Genomic DNA, 13,954 nt, shown 5'->3' with positions numbered 1-13,954 from the left:
TGGGAGAAACAGAGGAGGGAAGTTAAGCCGCACAGTCCACAGCCAGCTGGGGAACCTGCTGGGGCTTTTCTCTCCTCTAGCATCACTCTCTGCGATCCCTTTGTTGCTTTTTAAAAAAATCTTCCCCTTTGCTCACATGGTGGATGGCTTCTCTTTCCCCTCTCTCAGTGAGGATGCCAATCCAGCATTTTGTCACATGGAGACAATTAGCCCCCATCTTTTGCTCTTGAGTGTTCCTGTCCTATTTTACCCCACTCTCCATGTTGTTTAGCACTATATTTCCTCCAAGCGATACAGAACTCTCCCCAAAGGGCGTTCCGGAGAACATGATTCTCTGCATATCCTTATCCTGTGTGATATTCATTTACATTAATCCTTACAACAACTCTATGATGTAAGTGCTGTTAATATTCCCATCCACAGATGAGGAAACTGGGACTACAAAGATTTAAGTGACCACCCAGCATATGTAAAGAACCCTTGCAAATAAATAAGGAAATGATGAGCAATTCAATAGAAAAATGGGCATCAGATATTAACGGGCAACTAAGGATAGAAGAAACCTGTGCAATAAACATTTGGACAAATTCCCACCTCTCAAGGAATTACAAATAAAATGAATAATATAACACCATGCTCATCATTTTGGCTAAACAGTTAATAGTCTGACAATACTAAGTATTGATGAACATGTGGGGAAACAGAAGCAGTGCCAGGAGGAATGTTAATGGGTATAATATAGCTTTGGAGGGCAATTTGACACTATCCAGGAAAACTGAAAACACATACTCTGTGCCATAGCAATTGCACATCTTGGTGTCTAGTTTCGAGAAATGCTCATATAGTGCTCAGGGAAGTGTGCACTGGGATGAACAATGCAGTGCTGTTCATAGCAGGAGAAAAGGGGGACCAACCCACCAGTCTCCAGGGTGAGGATTGGCTAACTGGCCTCAGGTCAAATCTGGCCTGCCACCTGCTTTTGCAGGGTGTGAGCTAAGAATGGTTTGTACCTTTTAAAATGGTTGATAATAACCAAAAGAAGAATAATATTTTGTGGCACATGAAAACTATATGAAAACTTATGTCCACACAGAAACCTACACACAGATATTTATAGCAGATTTATTCATAATTGCCACAAGTTGGAAGCAACTGAGATGTCCTTCAAAAGGTGAGTGGGTAGACTGTGGCACAGCCAATTGGCATGTTATTCAGCACTAAAAAGAAATGAGCTAGCAAGCCATGAAGAGACATGGAGGAAACTTAAATGCATATCCCTAAGTGAAAGAAGCCAGTCTGTCAAGGCTCCATACTGTATGATTCCAACCATATGACATTCTGGAAAAGGCAAAACTGTGGAGACAGTAAAAGGATCTATGGCTGGTAGGATGATGGTGGTGAGCAGAGAAAGCTCAGAGGGGAGCACAGAGAATTTTAAGGCAGTGAAACCACTCTGTGTGGTACCCCAATGGTGGACATGTCATTGTACATTTGTCCAGATCCATAGGATGAAAAACACTAAGAGTGAGCCCTGCTGTAGAGTGTGGATTCTGAGGGATTATTATGTGTCAGTACACTTACCAGTTGTAACAAATGTACCAATGTGGTGGGGGAGTGGCTAATGGGGAGACTATGGATGGGGAGGATGTATGGGAACTCTGTACCTTCCCTGTGCTGTGAACCACAAACTGCTCTAAACAATAAAGTCTCACTTTAAAAAAGTTGTATGAAATAAAATTTTTATTGGAGCACAGCCACACTCATACCATCTATGGCCGCTTTCCCCCTATGATGGTAGAGCTTAATCATTGCAAGAGACCATACAGCCTAAAATACTTACTGTCAGGCTCTCTACAGAAGGAAATTGCTGACCCCTGCTCTAGGAGATGCAGAAATAAACAGTGGCTCACTGTCAGAGCAGTCACACAGCCATCGACAGGATAAATCCCAGAAGACAATGCTGAGTGGAGGAAAAAAGAATTTTCAAAAGGATCCACAAAATGCGTACCCATCACTTAAAACTGGAAGCAGGATATATTATTACAGCACATATCATTTACACATACTCACATGGTAGTACAACTTTTCAAAAAATGCACTGGAATAATAACCACCAACCTCAGGACACTGGTTACTTGTGGAGAGGAAAGAAGGGAAGGCAATGAGAGCATAGTTTTAACTGATTGTTAACATTTCATTTCTTCTTTTAAAAGAAGGTGATAGGGAATACATATGATACATGTTTGTGTCTTTGATGCTAGTGATGTATACCAGAGTACTGTTTCACATAAATGTAAAAGATTATATATTTTATATAATATATATTATTGGCTGTTGTATATTTCTCTGAAATTTCATAATTAACTTAAGACATTATGGGAAACAAAAGAAAGATTAAATAACTCACTCAAGGTCACCCAGCTGGGAAAGGACAGATTTGAAGAGGCTGGATTTGAATTCAGCAGAGGTTGTCTAACTACAGAGATGAACTCCTAACCACACAGTCTCTGTCTCCCTTAATTTACTGACATAAACATTCAATAAATGACCTTTCTCTTTCTGCCTCCCCTAAGAGTTCATAAATACAAGTAGAGGTGGGTTCCTTGGCACCAATGCGTCAAGCGGTTTGGCTCAGCTGCCCTATCAGGCTCTCAGGTCCTGTCCATTTTTGTACAGAAAAGGATCCCAGCCTGTCCCCTGTGAGCTCACTGACACCCATGGGCTCCATCAGGAAGAGTTCGGGGTGCTGGCAGATGGAGCATGATGAAATTCCTAAGTGTAGCCTGGACATCCCAATGGGCCTGGTGTGTGACCTGGGGTCAGTGGAGGGCATGGGCGCATGTGAATGCTTTCAGACTTTGTAGGGCCACCTAAGGCCTTTTTACTGTTGCCACAGTTTTGCCTTTTCCAGAATGTCATATAGTTGGAATCATACAGTATGGAGCCTTGACAGACTGGCTTCTTTCACTTAGGAATATGCATTTAAGTTTCCTCCTTATCTCTTCATGGCTTGCTAGCTCATTTCTTTTTGGTGCTGAATAACATGCCGATTGTCTGGCTGTGCCACAGTTTACCCACTCACCTTTTGAAGGACATCTTTGTTGCTTCCAACTTGTGGCAATTATGAATAAATCTGCTATAAGTATCTGTGTGCAGGTTTTTGTGTGGACATTAGTTTTCAATCATATAGGTTTCATGTGCCACAAAATATTGAATGGGAATCTTTCCCCCACCCCATCTCTCCTCCTCAAAATGGCACCCATTCACCATTCCTATCATCCTTCCCCTCTCAGAATAGTGGGGAACCAATGGGAAAGGGGTTTCCTATAGGTGCAACACAGTGTACATAGTGAAGCTCTCCCCCACCACACCCAACCTTCTGGGCCACAACAGCCCAGGGCACGAAGGAGTCAGGGTTCTGGCTTCTATGCCCCCACTCACCCATACTTCCATGTTCTTCTCACCTCCAGAAATGCCTTCCCTTTTCTCTGCTTTGTTTGTGTTATCCAACCTTTAAGGCCCATTCTAAAGCCCACCTCTCCCAAATCCCCTGCCCACCATGGCCTCTCCACTCAAAACCCCTCCAGCATTTGTTGTCTGGTGTTCTCGTGGGTTCCTGAGGCATTGCTGTGTTCCTTATGCTTTCACTTCTGTTAGGTTGATCTGTGGGTGATTTGAGCACTAGGTCTATACCTCATTTGTACTTTCCTAAGATATCTAGCACAGTACTGAGCACATAGAAAGCATTTAGTAAGTATTCATGAATAAGTGAGTGAATGAATGAAGCATATTTGAGTAAACTCCTAGAATTCTGTTCCTAAGCAGGGACAGAGCCCCATCCTAGGGCAGGTGACAGCCGGCCTTGCCACTGCATCCTAGTCTGGCTTTGGGGAGACCTCAGCACCCTGGGCCTTGGAGAGGAGGTGTTTGCCTGATCTCTGGCCTTGGAAGTCAGGGACGACATAAGACTAGATGCCTACCGAGTGGGTGCAGGTATCACCGGCTGGGGGGCTGGGGTTCTTGGCATTGGCAATTCCTTATTATATTTTTGTTTATTTTTCTGTTTGTGCCAATTACTTCAGACAATGCCTCATGCTGGCTAAGAAATGAGAAAACAGCCTAAGAAGAAATAAAGCAAAAGAGAAAAAACAAGGAAAAGAGGGTAAACAAAGAGAGAATTCACCTTTCATTGGCCTGCAAAGTCCTCCGTTGGAGAATGAAGACACAAAGGCTTTGCAACAACAGCATTGTGGGGGAAGGCAGGAGAGGGAAGCAGACAGCCATTAAAGCAATTAAGAAAAGATTAAGGTTGCTTGTGGTGGAGAGAGGGAGAGACCCATTAATCAATAGGCCAGAAATCTCAGCAGGCTACAAAATTATAAGACTAGGCAAACTGGGGAACACACAGGCTCACCTCAACCTAGATGCCAGAGTAACTCAAAAGCAGAAACATTATATTCACTTCTCAGGCTTGGGGAAAAAAATGGTTCTTAGAGGAACTCTTTCCTTTTAATCAGCTAATGGGGCATCCTGAGGTGGGGGTGAGGTCCCCATTGATTTCAAGGCAAATTCTAAAAGCATCATGGTCTAAAGAAAATTTTGTAAAAATGCATGATATCAATATTATTGTGATGAAGGGAACATCATGGCAGAACCTATGTGATAACATTAGGAAAGATCATAAATCTTCCTGGAGGAGGTTATACTATTGTTCACAAATATCTGCTGCCCTTTCCTGCGAAAACCTACATCCCTGTCCCACTGACAGCAAGCTTGGCTGTATGACTTGCTTTGACCAGTGAAACTGGTGTTGCTTCCCAGAGGAAGTTTTAAGAGCCAGCACACTTTGCCGTGTGTTTTCTCCCCTCTTTGCAACAACCCTGAAATGTTCTAGACAGAGGCTGTTTCCTCAGTCTGGGTCCCAGAGTGAAGCTGGTGTAGGGCAAAGGCTCAGACTGTAGAAGACATATATTATGAGCAAGAAATAAACTTTATTTTACACTGCTGAGAATCCAAGTGGGGGTAGGAAGGCTGGGAATGGTAGTATGTTACACAGCCTATCCTGATTGATATGTTTCCTTACAACATGTCTGGGCTGCATGGAGCTTTCATTGATTCCCTATTATAGAATAAATCTGAAAGTTCTGGTCCTGACATCAAGCCCCTCCCCTACCCGCATCCATCATAGATTCCATCATTCTCTTCATGGACTCCACAGTCTTGCCTGACTTCTTTCTTCCCTATGCGCCACATATACCTTATTGGGCAAGTTTTAAGAGATCTGAATTGCTCAGGTTTTGATCATGCTTTCTCCGACACCTCCTCTGTGAATCCATTTTGAATTACCCCCAGCCAAAGCCATCTCTGGACCATTATAGCTTATGATCTATGCCATTTAAACAACATTTATTTTTATTTAACAAATATAGATGAAGTGCTTGCTAAGTGTCAGGTACTATATTCATAGCTTTACATATATTATTACATCTAATTCCCACACAATATTATTATTCCCATTTTATAGAGAAGACGTGGAGGCAAAAAGAAGTAAGTTCAGAGAGATATCAAGTGCCAAGTGGGCATTTAAATCCAATCCATGCAACTGGGCTCCCTGCTCTTGACCTTCCCAGCAAGCTACCCCCACGTGTTCCCAACCCATCTTCCCAAAAAAACTATAGTGTCCTGGAAGGCATGGGCTTCTCTAGACCGCCTTTATCTTCTCTGGCATTTAGCTCCACACATTGTCCACTAGCTCCCGGCCAAGATCTCTTCATTGATTAAAAATCTAACAGGTCACATCCTTTTATCCATCTCTTTGCCTCCAGGTAAAATAGAAGCAAAGCCATCTCAGAGGAAACTTGTCCCTAGCATATCTATTCCATTACTGGGGAGGCTCTCTGATATCTAGCTCAAGTATCTCCTGCTGCAGCATTGACTTGTTTTCCTTTGTTTTAGGCTCCCATGAAGATGGATAGCAGTTAACCAGCTCTTACTTAGGATAATAACTATTATTCCAGAAGATCATTATTTTATTAATTCCTTCCTCACTGGAACTCTGCCTTGTTGCTGAACGGATATATCATGGCTAATAAGGAATCAGAAAATAAAATAGAGAATACATAGAAAGAGTGAGGAAAGATTGCCAAACATAGCATTAAATAAATAATAGAGAATACATAGAAAGAATGAGAAAAGATTGCCAAACATAGCATTAAATAAACTAAGCACATTGCAGAATAATGCATTCAGTGTGAATGAACTATTCATAAAATTCATACAAAAAATAAGTCCACCCACAAATTTCTATAAGCACATATAAATATTTATTAAAATGATAAAAGGAAATATCTGAACTAAATTTAAGACAGTGCTTTCTGCTAGGGTTGAGGGGCAGGAAACAGACCCATAGAGGAACAGTAGGCATTTCCACTTTGTGCTACATTTTTTCAACTTGAAGCAAATAGAACAAAATATAGACAATTGTCAATTTTGTATGTCAGGTATCAGGTATAGTATTATACTGTGTGCTTTTTACAATTTTAGGTTCTTTAAGTTAAAAAAAAATGGAAAAGAAATAGAAAAAGATTTGGAAGAATACCTCAAAGTTATATTTACTTGCTCTAGGGAGCTGCTGATTTATCTCAGCTTTTTAAAGACCAGTATAAAAAAAGGAGCCAGGTTACTCATATAATTCACAGTGTCATGAGTGTCCCCAGGTGAGAATATATCTGGGCTTTGGAGGAGCCCGGAACCTGTGCTGAGAACACCAGAACCCTGGTGGCTCCTGAATGTCTGTATGGAGGGGCAGAATCCCGGGTGTGCGTGCACCTACGTGTGTGTGTGTGTGTGTGTGTGTGTGTGTGTGTGTGTGTGTGTGTGTGTGTGTGTGTGTGTTGAGGGAGTGAGCTATTTCTTGTGAATCTGCATGTGTGTAGCTCTTTACCTAAATTTGTCTGTAACAATGGCTCAGGTGGGGGCCACCCTTGGTCCTACTGCCTCCTTCTGACAGCCTTGCCACCAGCCAACGAGTAGCTTTCTAAAGGACATCGCAGCAAGGCCGGGTTCATAAGGCGGCTCTGTGAGAGGCCACCTCAGCCCTCTGCCTGCCTGGCCTGGCCTAGGGGTGGGTTTTCAAGCCCCTGAAGGAGTAGAGGGGCCGTGTGTCCTTAAAGTAAAGCAATGCAAACTATTCCAGCCCTTGGCAGAGGCTGTGACAAACACAAGGAGGAGATGAGGCAGAGCTGGGCTGCTGGCAGGCGCCTGGGAGGCTGCCAGTGTTCCCGTCCTCCTGTGAGGTGATGGCAGCCAGCTGGGGACAGGCTTGGCCATTCCCTATGGAAGCCAGGAAAATGGGGACTCTCCTCTCCAACAGCCATCCCCCTCCACTGGAAATGAGCTCAAGGAGACTCACTGCTCTGCCAAGTTTTCCCTCAAAAAGCATTTGGGGTTGGCTCTAGCAAAGAAATACACCATGAATCCGGGTCGACTCCTGGTGGCGTGCCTAACAGTCTAGTCTGCACAATGTTTAAGGCAGGTGTAACCAGATATCCACACCCACCCACCCTGCCAAAAAGGAATTCAAGAACAGTTGTCCAGACTGCCCACACTTCCTGGTGTGTCCCCTGGATGCACTGCTTGGGAAATTAACTCCACCAGAACCCCAAGAAGTGCAAAGCTGACATTTTGCAATCGTTTAACATGATTTTTTTCCCCTTCTTTGGGACAATTAGCAGAAATCCAATTGCCTGTTCAGGCCTCTCTGGAACACATATTCCCTAAACATCCATACCTCAGAGCAAGGGTTCTGGAGCCTCAATCCAGCCCCCCAACTCAGTAGTTGGCACATTACTTTAACTTGCTAAGCTTTGGCTTCTTCATCTGTTAAGTGGAGAAAATATTAATAATGCCCTTGCTTCCCTGGCTTGTTGCAGGGAAATGTATCAGTGTGGCTGTGCTACTCATAAATGTTAGCTACTATTATTGTTATGTGGGTGGTGGTGGCATTTCTATTTCTACCCTTAAATGCTTCTCTCTGCCTTTTATTCCTTTGTGACTTGAACCTCCAGTGCTTGAAAGGCTTTAATTGATTTGATACTGAGCCACAAGCTGTTTCACCTTCTCACGGCAACACCATCTCACACACACAGTCCTTCAGCCTGGGCCTCAGGACACTTTCCTGGGTCAGATGGCTTTGGGGATTCTGGTGTGTGTCTCACTGAGTGTAAGCTCTCTGTAACAGAACCAGGATGCTCAGCCTGGCAATGGTCTTCTGGAAGGGACACCCCCTTCTTCCTCCTTCTCCCCACTTCCCCTGTCATCTCCAAGGGAGAGTGAAAATTGGGATTCAGCTAATCCTGAAGGGTAGGCCTTGAGAAACAGTCTCTTGGCTCTTGCTTTGGGAAGAGGGTTTGTTTGTGAGCTGAGCAGTGCTGGCTGTTGGAAAGGTCGAGTTGTGTGGAATGAGACGCCTAATTTCTGAGGTGATAAGAGAGGCTACTGGGCCTCCACAAAGAGGAAAAAGCAGAGGCCTGCTGGCCCGTGCGGGGAAGGTGCCCAGGGACCCTCACTAAGCTCCCTTCCTAGCACAGCTGGTCTGTCTTCATTAGCATGCCGCCACTCAGGGCCACTGGGAGCCACACTTGATGGATTATCCAGCGCAAAGAGTAATCCCCAAATTCACAGTCACAGGCTCCAGGAATAAAAGAGAGATGGAAATAGGGTGAATGGGGGAAAGGGGCGCTAACTACCAGACAGGCGAGAATACTCATGTTCTAGTGCAAAGATGTTGAAACTTTATGGTCTTGTTACATGTTAGCATAAATAGAATGTGTTACAAAAAATAACTATATTTACTAAAGCAAAAAGAAAAGTCAACGAGTAGAGTGGCATTGTTTTGCATTTTTGCAAATCCCTTTAGTGTCTGACTTAATAGAAGACAGCTGCATCCTTGTATCTGCTTCTGCATTCTGTCTTTTGTGATATCACATACTATGTAGCTTTTGGAAAGTGCCAGTGTGTATTCCTGAGAGAATGAGAGTGAAGAAAGCAAATAATATCTTAGTATTATTTTGGAAATACTTTTGACCTCAGAGCCCCCTGAAAGGGTCTTGAGGACCCCCAGGGATCTCCAAACCACACTTGGAGAACTGTTGTTTTAGTGAACACTGGCGATGACCCTTCTAAGATTCCTAAAGTTTCATTTAACTTTGAATCGTCACCCCCTCTTCCCCTACCCTTGATCTGTACTTGAGAGTTTTCTTGAATTAAAAACCCTCCATGCTCCAGGCACTGCACTAAACCCTAGAGACACAAAGAAGAAAAAGTCAAAGGCCCCAACCCAAAGGAGCTGGCGGTCTGAGGGGAGGCGGACACACTTGGGCTTGAGAGAAGCTCTTTGCTGCCCCAAGCTCAGAGGTTATGGCACTCCCCCTACAAGTGAAGGAGAGGCCCTTTCCAGAGTGGACACAAGAGAGGCAGGCATAATTGGTCAATGAGCCTATCAGTGCTGCCTGTGAAGTGCTGTTTAGGCTGAAGTAACCAGAGAGGTCTGCCTGGAGGAGGTGGGATTAAGAGTCTAACATGGTTTTCTGGGCACCTCCCAGACTGAGTGAAGGCAGAGCATGGGGCTGAGTGGTGAATGTGGGAGATAAAGGAGATTGCCTGAAGGGTAAGGGTACAGGGGAGCAAGGCCAGATGAGGGCAAAGAGATGACAATGGAGTGGAGACCAAAGGTGGGCTTGGAGATTTGGGACTCTTACACAGGCCTGGCCACTTTCTGCAGAGTAAGAACTCTGGGCTGCTGTGGATCAGCAGGGCCTTGTTGGGACTTCCTAAACAGGCCTCCAAATCCCACCCTGCCATTGAAATTTGGGCTGTGAGGACTGGGGACCCCAGCGTGAAGTTGGGCCCCTCACACTTGGGTCCTGGAAGCCCACCTGGGCTTTTTCCCCTTCTTCTCTCACCCAGTTAGCACACCCCCATGGCAGGACTCAAGCTCCTGGGCTCTGCATCCAAGCCAGTATTCTTTTACCAAACTATTCACTTCCCTGGATGGCAATGAAGAGAGAAGGGAAGGAAGGAAGGGAGGAAAACAAAAAGAAAAAGAAGTGAATCAATTGAACAAGAATACTTTCTAAGTCCTTCCTAGCTCTGGAGTTTAGCAAATCTCATTTCAAGTGTGCTAATTGCCAGCCCAGCTCCCTGGCCGAGCCTTGGCCATCATGTCCTAGGCCAAGTGCTCACATCAGTAGACCAGGGAGCTCCCCTTGGCAGATCTTCTGGCATGTTATCCACAGAAGAACTGAGCCCACGGTGATGCTCCTAATGCTGCAGCGTTTTCTGAAGACGCAGCTGCGGGAAGCTCAAAATTTCTCTGTAATGAAAAAAAAACCAGAAAACAAGAAACTTCCTTAACCTGGTGAGAGGGTAAACCTCTCCGTCATTGTCATTTCTGTTTCTGCTGCTCCATCCTCGTGTCTCCAAGAGTCAGGCAATACCCCTGCGTGGAGAGAAGAACCCATATCAGCCCCTTCTCATCTGCTGGTACAAGGTACAGGGGCACCTATTATCAAATGAGTGGTCAGCAGTGCACAAAGGAGCAGTAATATATTATATGTAAGAGTAATTGGATCAGGCAGGAGCCGGAAGATGGGGGATTAATGAATTAGGAACCAAACAGGAATGGAGGAGAGCCTCAGAAGGCTGGAATGAAGCTGACTGAAGACCCATTCCCCATAAATCAACCACCTTCCCTAATGAGACTCAAGTCTGTGTGGACCATAATATGCAAATTTCCAGGAAAGCTATATTCCTCCCAAGCTGGACAGAGACACTGATTTTGTGGAGTAGAAAAGGAAGAGCAGCATAAAGGGAGAAATACATCAGCAACCGTGAGGGCCATTGCTGTTCTACCTCGGTCGGCTTTCTCCAGGTTCCGTGGTTTCTGATTAGCTCTGTGGCTTGCTGGGTGATTCAACGGATTTGTTTTTTTCTAAACTTACTGACAAGGAGGCCCCAAACTTCCAATAAATTTGCCATAGAAAGCCAGCTGGGACCCAAGGAGGGAGGCACATGGGAACTTATGAAAACATGGCTCTAGTAATTCTCTTTCCAGCACTTCCTTCTGCAGCCTGGTTAGCCCTGATCTCCCCCAGGGAGCAAGAGGACTTTGGCTGGAGGAGGGAGATGGGGTGCACCACAGGTGGGAGGTAGGAGAAATGGCCTGAGCCCCCATCACTGTTAGGAAGCCAAGCGCTCTCAGGGGAGCTAGGCCTACAGAACTAGGCCCACGTTGCTGCAGGCCTCCCTTGTTATTGTTCCCGTGTGATGCTTTTACAAAGGAGATTCAGGTCCAGGGGAGAGCCATGACTTGCTAGGGTGGGGCTGATCCCCCGTCCACACCTACCAACTCCCGTACACGTGGCATTCTTCCATCACTCTACGAGCAGAGATGATGTGAAATGCTGCCATGGCTGTGGGGAACAGGCCTTCCAGTGCAGTGCTGTAGAAATATAAAGCTGCACCTCGGGGTAGGGTGGTTAATTTGGTGATATATGACAAAAGCTTCGATGAGTAGAGGTACTTTACCCTGGCCATTGCATTTCTAAGAATGTATTCACGGGAAATAACCACATAGCGTGCACAGTTGAATGTGCGAGGATGCTTACTTGCACAGTTGTTTATAACAGCATTAGAACACTAACCACCTACCGAACGGGTTGGTTGGTTGATAAATGGTGGTACAGCTGTGCTTGGAGTAGTGTGCAACCTTTCCAAATGAGGCTGTGGACCCATATCTATCACCATGGACATACATTCACAACATAGTTAGATTTTAATTGTCAGGTTGCAAAAGACCACTGCACGATAGGATTCCTTTTTTGGTAAGTAAACATCACACATATGCATGAAAAGAGTCTAAGAGGTCATATATCAAAATGTTGACAGTGTCCATCCAGCATGTGGGGTTTCAAGTGGTTACTTTCTTTTTGCTTATTTGTACTTTCTAAATTTTGTACAATGAATAAATAGTATAGACTTTAAAGGGCCAGGTGGGAAAAAAGGGGTGTATATCTGCGGGTGAGCCAAGATGGGTCTAGTAACAGTCAGATTCCAGCTCAGCTATTTCTCATCATTGAGGGCAGCAAATGGGACTGACTCCACTTTCCAGAAAGATCATCAGAGACACAGTCTCATAACAGCACAGGCAGCCCTCATAGAGGGTCTGGCCCAATGCTTCAGAGCCCTTGAGTATATTTAGGGCCTCGGAGCCCCTGGCTCTCTCCCCCAGGAAGGGAGAAGGCCCACCAGGGCAGGGGCTCTGAAGTCGCTTGCCCCTCTGCCTTCAGGGGAAGCTCTCCCAGGGCCTCATCATGCTGCCTAGGTCCTGGTGACAGAGAGTAAGAGAATAGCAGGCAGGTAACAGAGAATAAAAGGCATAACTTAAATCTGTCTAATGTTACAGTAGAGAAGATCTGAGGAAGCTGGCAAGCATTAAAAACATTTTGAACCTAAATAACAAAACATTTTTATCCCAGGGTCCGTCTCTCAACTTTTTCATTCCTCCATCAAGGAAAAGTGTAAACAGAAGTCTTGAAGGCATCCCACCTTTTTACTTGTAATTCAAACTATGGCCCTGACCATTGCGGCAGGATGGGGCATTTGTGAGGCTGGAATCTGCCACGGGACATGCCCCAGTGGGTGGAGCAGACCCTGGAGGGACAGCCAAGAGAGGGACTACATGAGGTCAGGGGCAGGTCACACGTGGAAGTCTGGACAGATGAGCATTGGCCTCTGAAAAGGGAATTGGCAGAGAACTGGGCTGAGACAAGAAAGCACAGACAGGGAGAAGCGAACTGGCCTGGTCAAAGCAGGGGTCTAGTTCTGGAAATACTGGACAGAGACTTACCCAATGGATCCCAAACCAGCCTGGGGGCCAAGGTGGGCCAAGATGGTGGGCCTTCTTTAACGACAGGGAAAGAACATCTTTCAAAGAACAATGAAGAACCTCTTTGTGTTTCCAAAAGCCACACAGAGTCTGGGTGTTTATTTAAAAGGGGTAGTGATTGCCAAGCTCCTACAAGCTTTGGAGGACTCAGACTCTATCTTAAAGGTGCCTGGGACCTCTACCTAATTCTCCTAATGCCTCATCCTATTTATTGTAGATTCTCATTATTTGCAGTAGTTTTGTTCTATAAAGCCACCTGAACACTGAAGTAGCAAACACTGAATCTTTCTTTTCTTTTTAGAAGAAATACGGGCTTTGGTTCCTGCAAGCCTCTGGTCATGTTTTCATTAATTGGTCAAAGTATAGCCTTGTTTTATGTGTGTTTCTGTTTATAAAGATGCCTTATATAATATATAGGTGATTCATTAACCTTGAACTCATGGCCAAGAGCACTATGGCTCATGCATGAACAAAAAGCTTATTAACATGTATTTTCTTTGTAAGGCACATCACAGCCTTCTTGTGCATTAGGACCCTTGATGCTGGTTGTCTTTATGTTCACTTCTACCCAAAATAATGACAGCACTTGGAGAGATAAGAATATTTATTATTCCTTACTAATTTTGTAGCTATAATTCTAAGCATAGTATCTGGCAACTAATAATCCCTCAATAGTAAGAATCATAGAGTCAGGGAGGAAGTCCATTTCCAAGGATTTACACTGGGCCACTGTGCAAGTGATCACACGCTCTGTAACTCATCTCTCTGATCCGATCAGACTTGGTCCTCTCCTAGGCTAAGCTTGCAGCAAGGGATCCAGCCAAAGAAAGACAAGTGAACACTGGCAGGGCTCATTGCAGACAGATGAGCACAGGGAACCATTAACTTTCAGTGGAGGTGCACACTTGGCCACTCATAGCATAGGAAGCCAAGTTCTAGGACTCAGATGGTCAGCTCAACTGGGAGGGGTCAGAAAGGTATCCCAGTTGGAAGTGAAAGGAGATGCAT

This window comes from Manis javanica, chromosome 1 (assembly GCF_040802235.1).
Source record: "Manis javanica isolate MJ-LG chromosome 1, MJ_LKY, whole genome shotgun sequence".
NCBI lineage: Eukaryota > Metazoa > Chordata > Mammalia > Pholidota > Manidae > Manis > Manis javanica.
The sequence above is the reverse complement of the archived record's forward strand: the minus strand, read 5'-3'. Positions refer to the sequence as shown.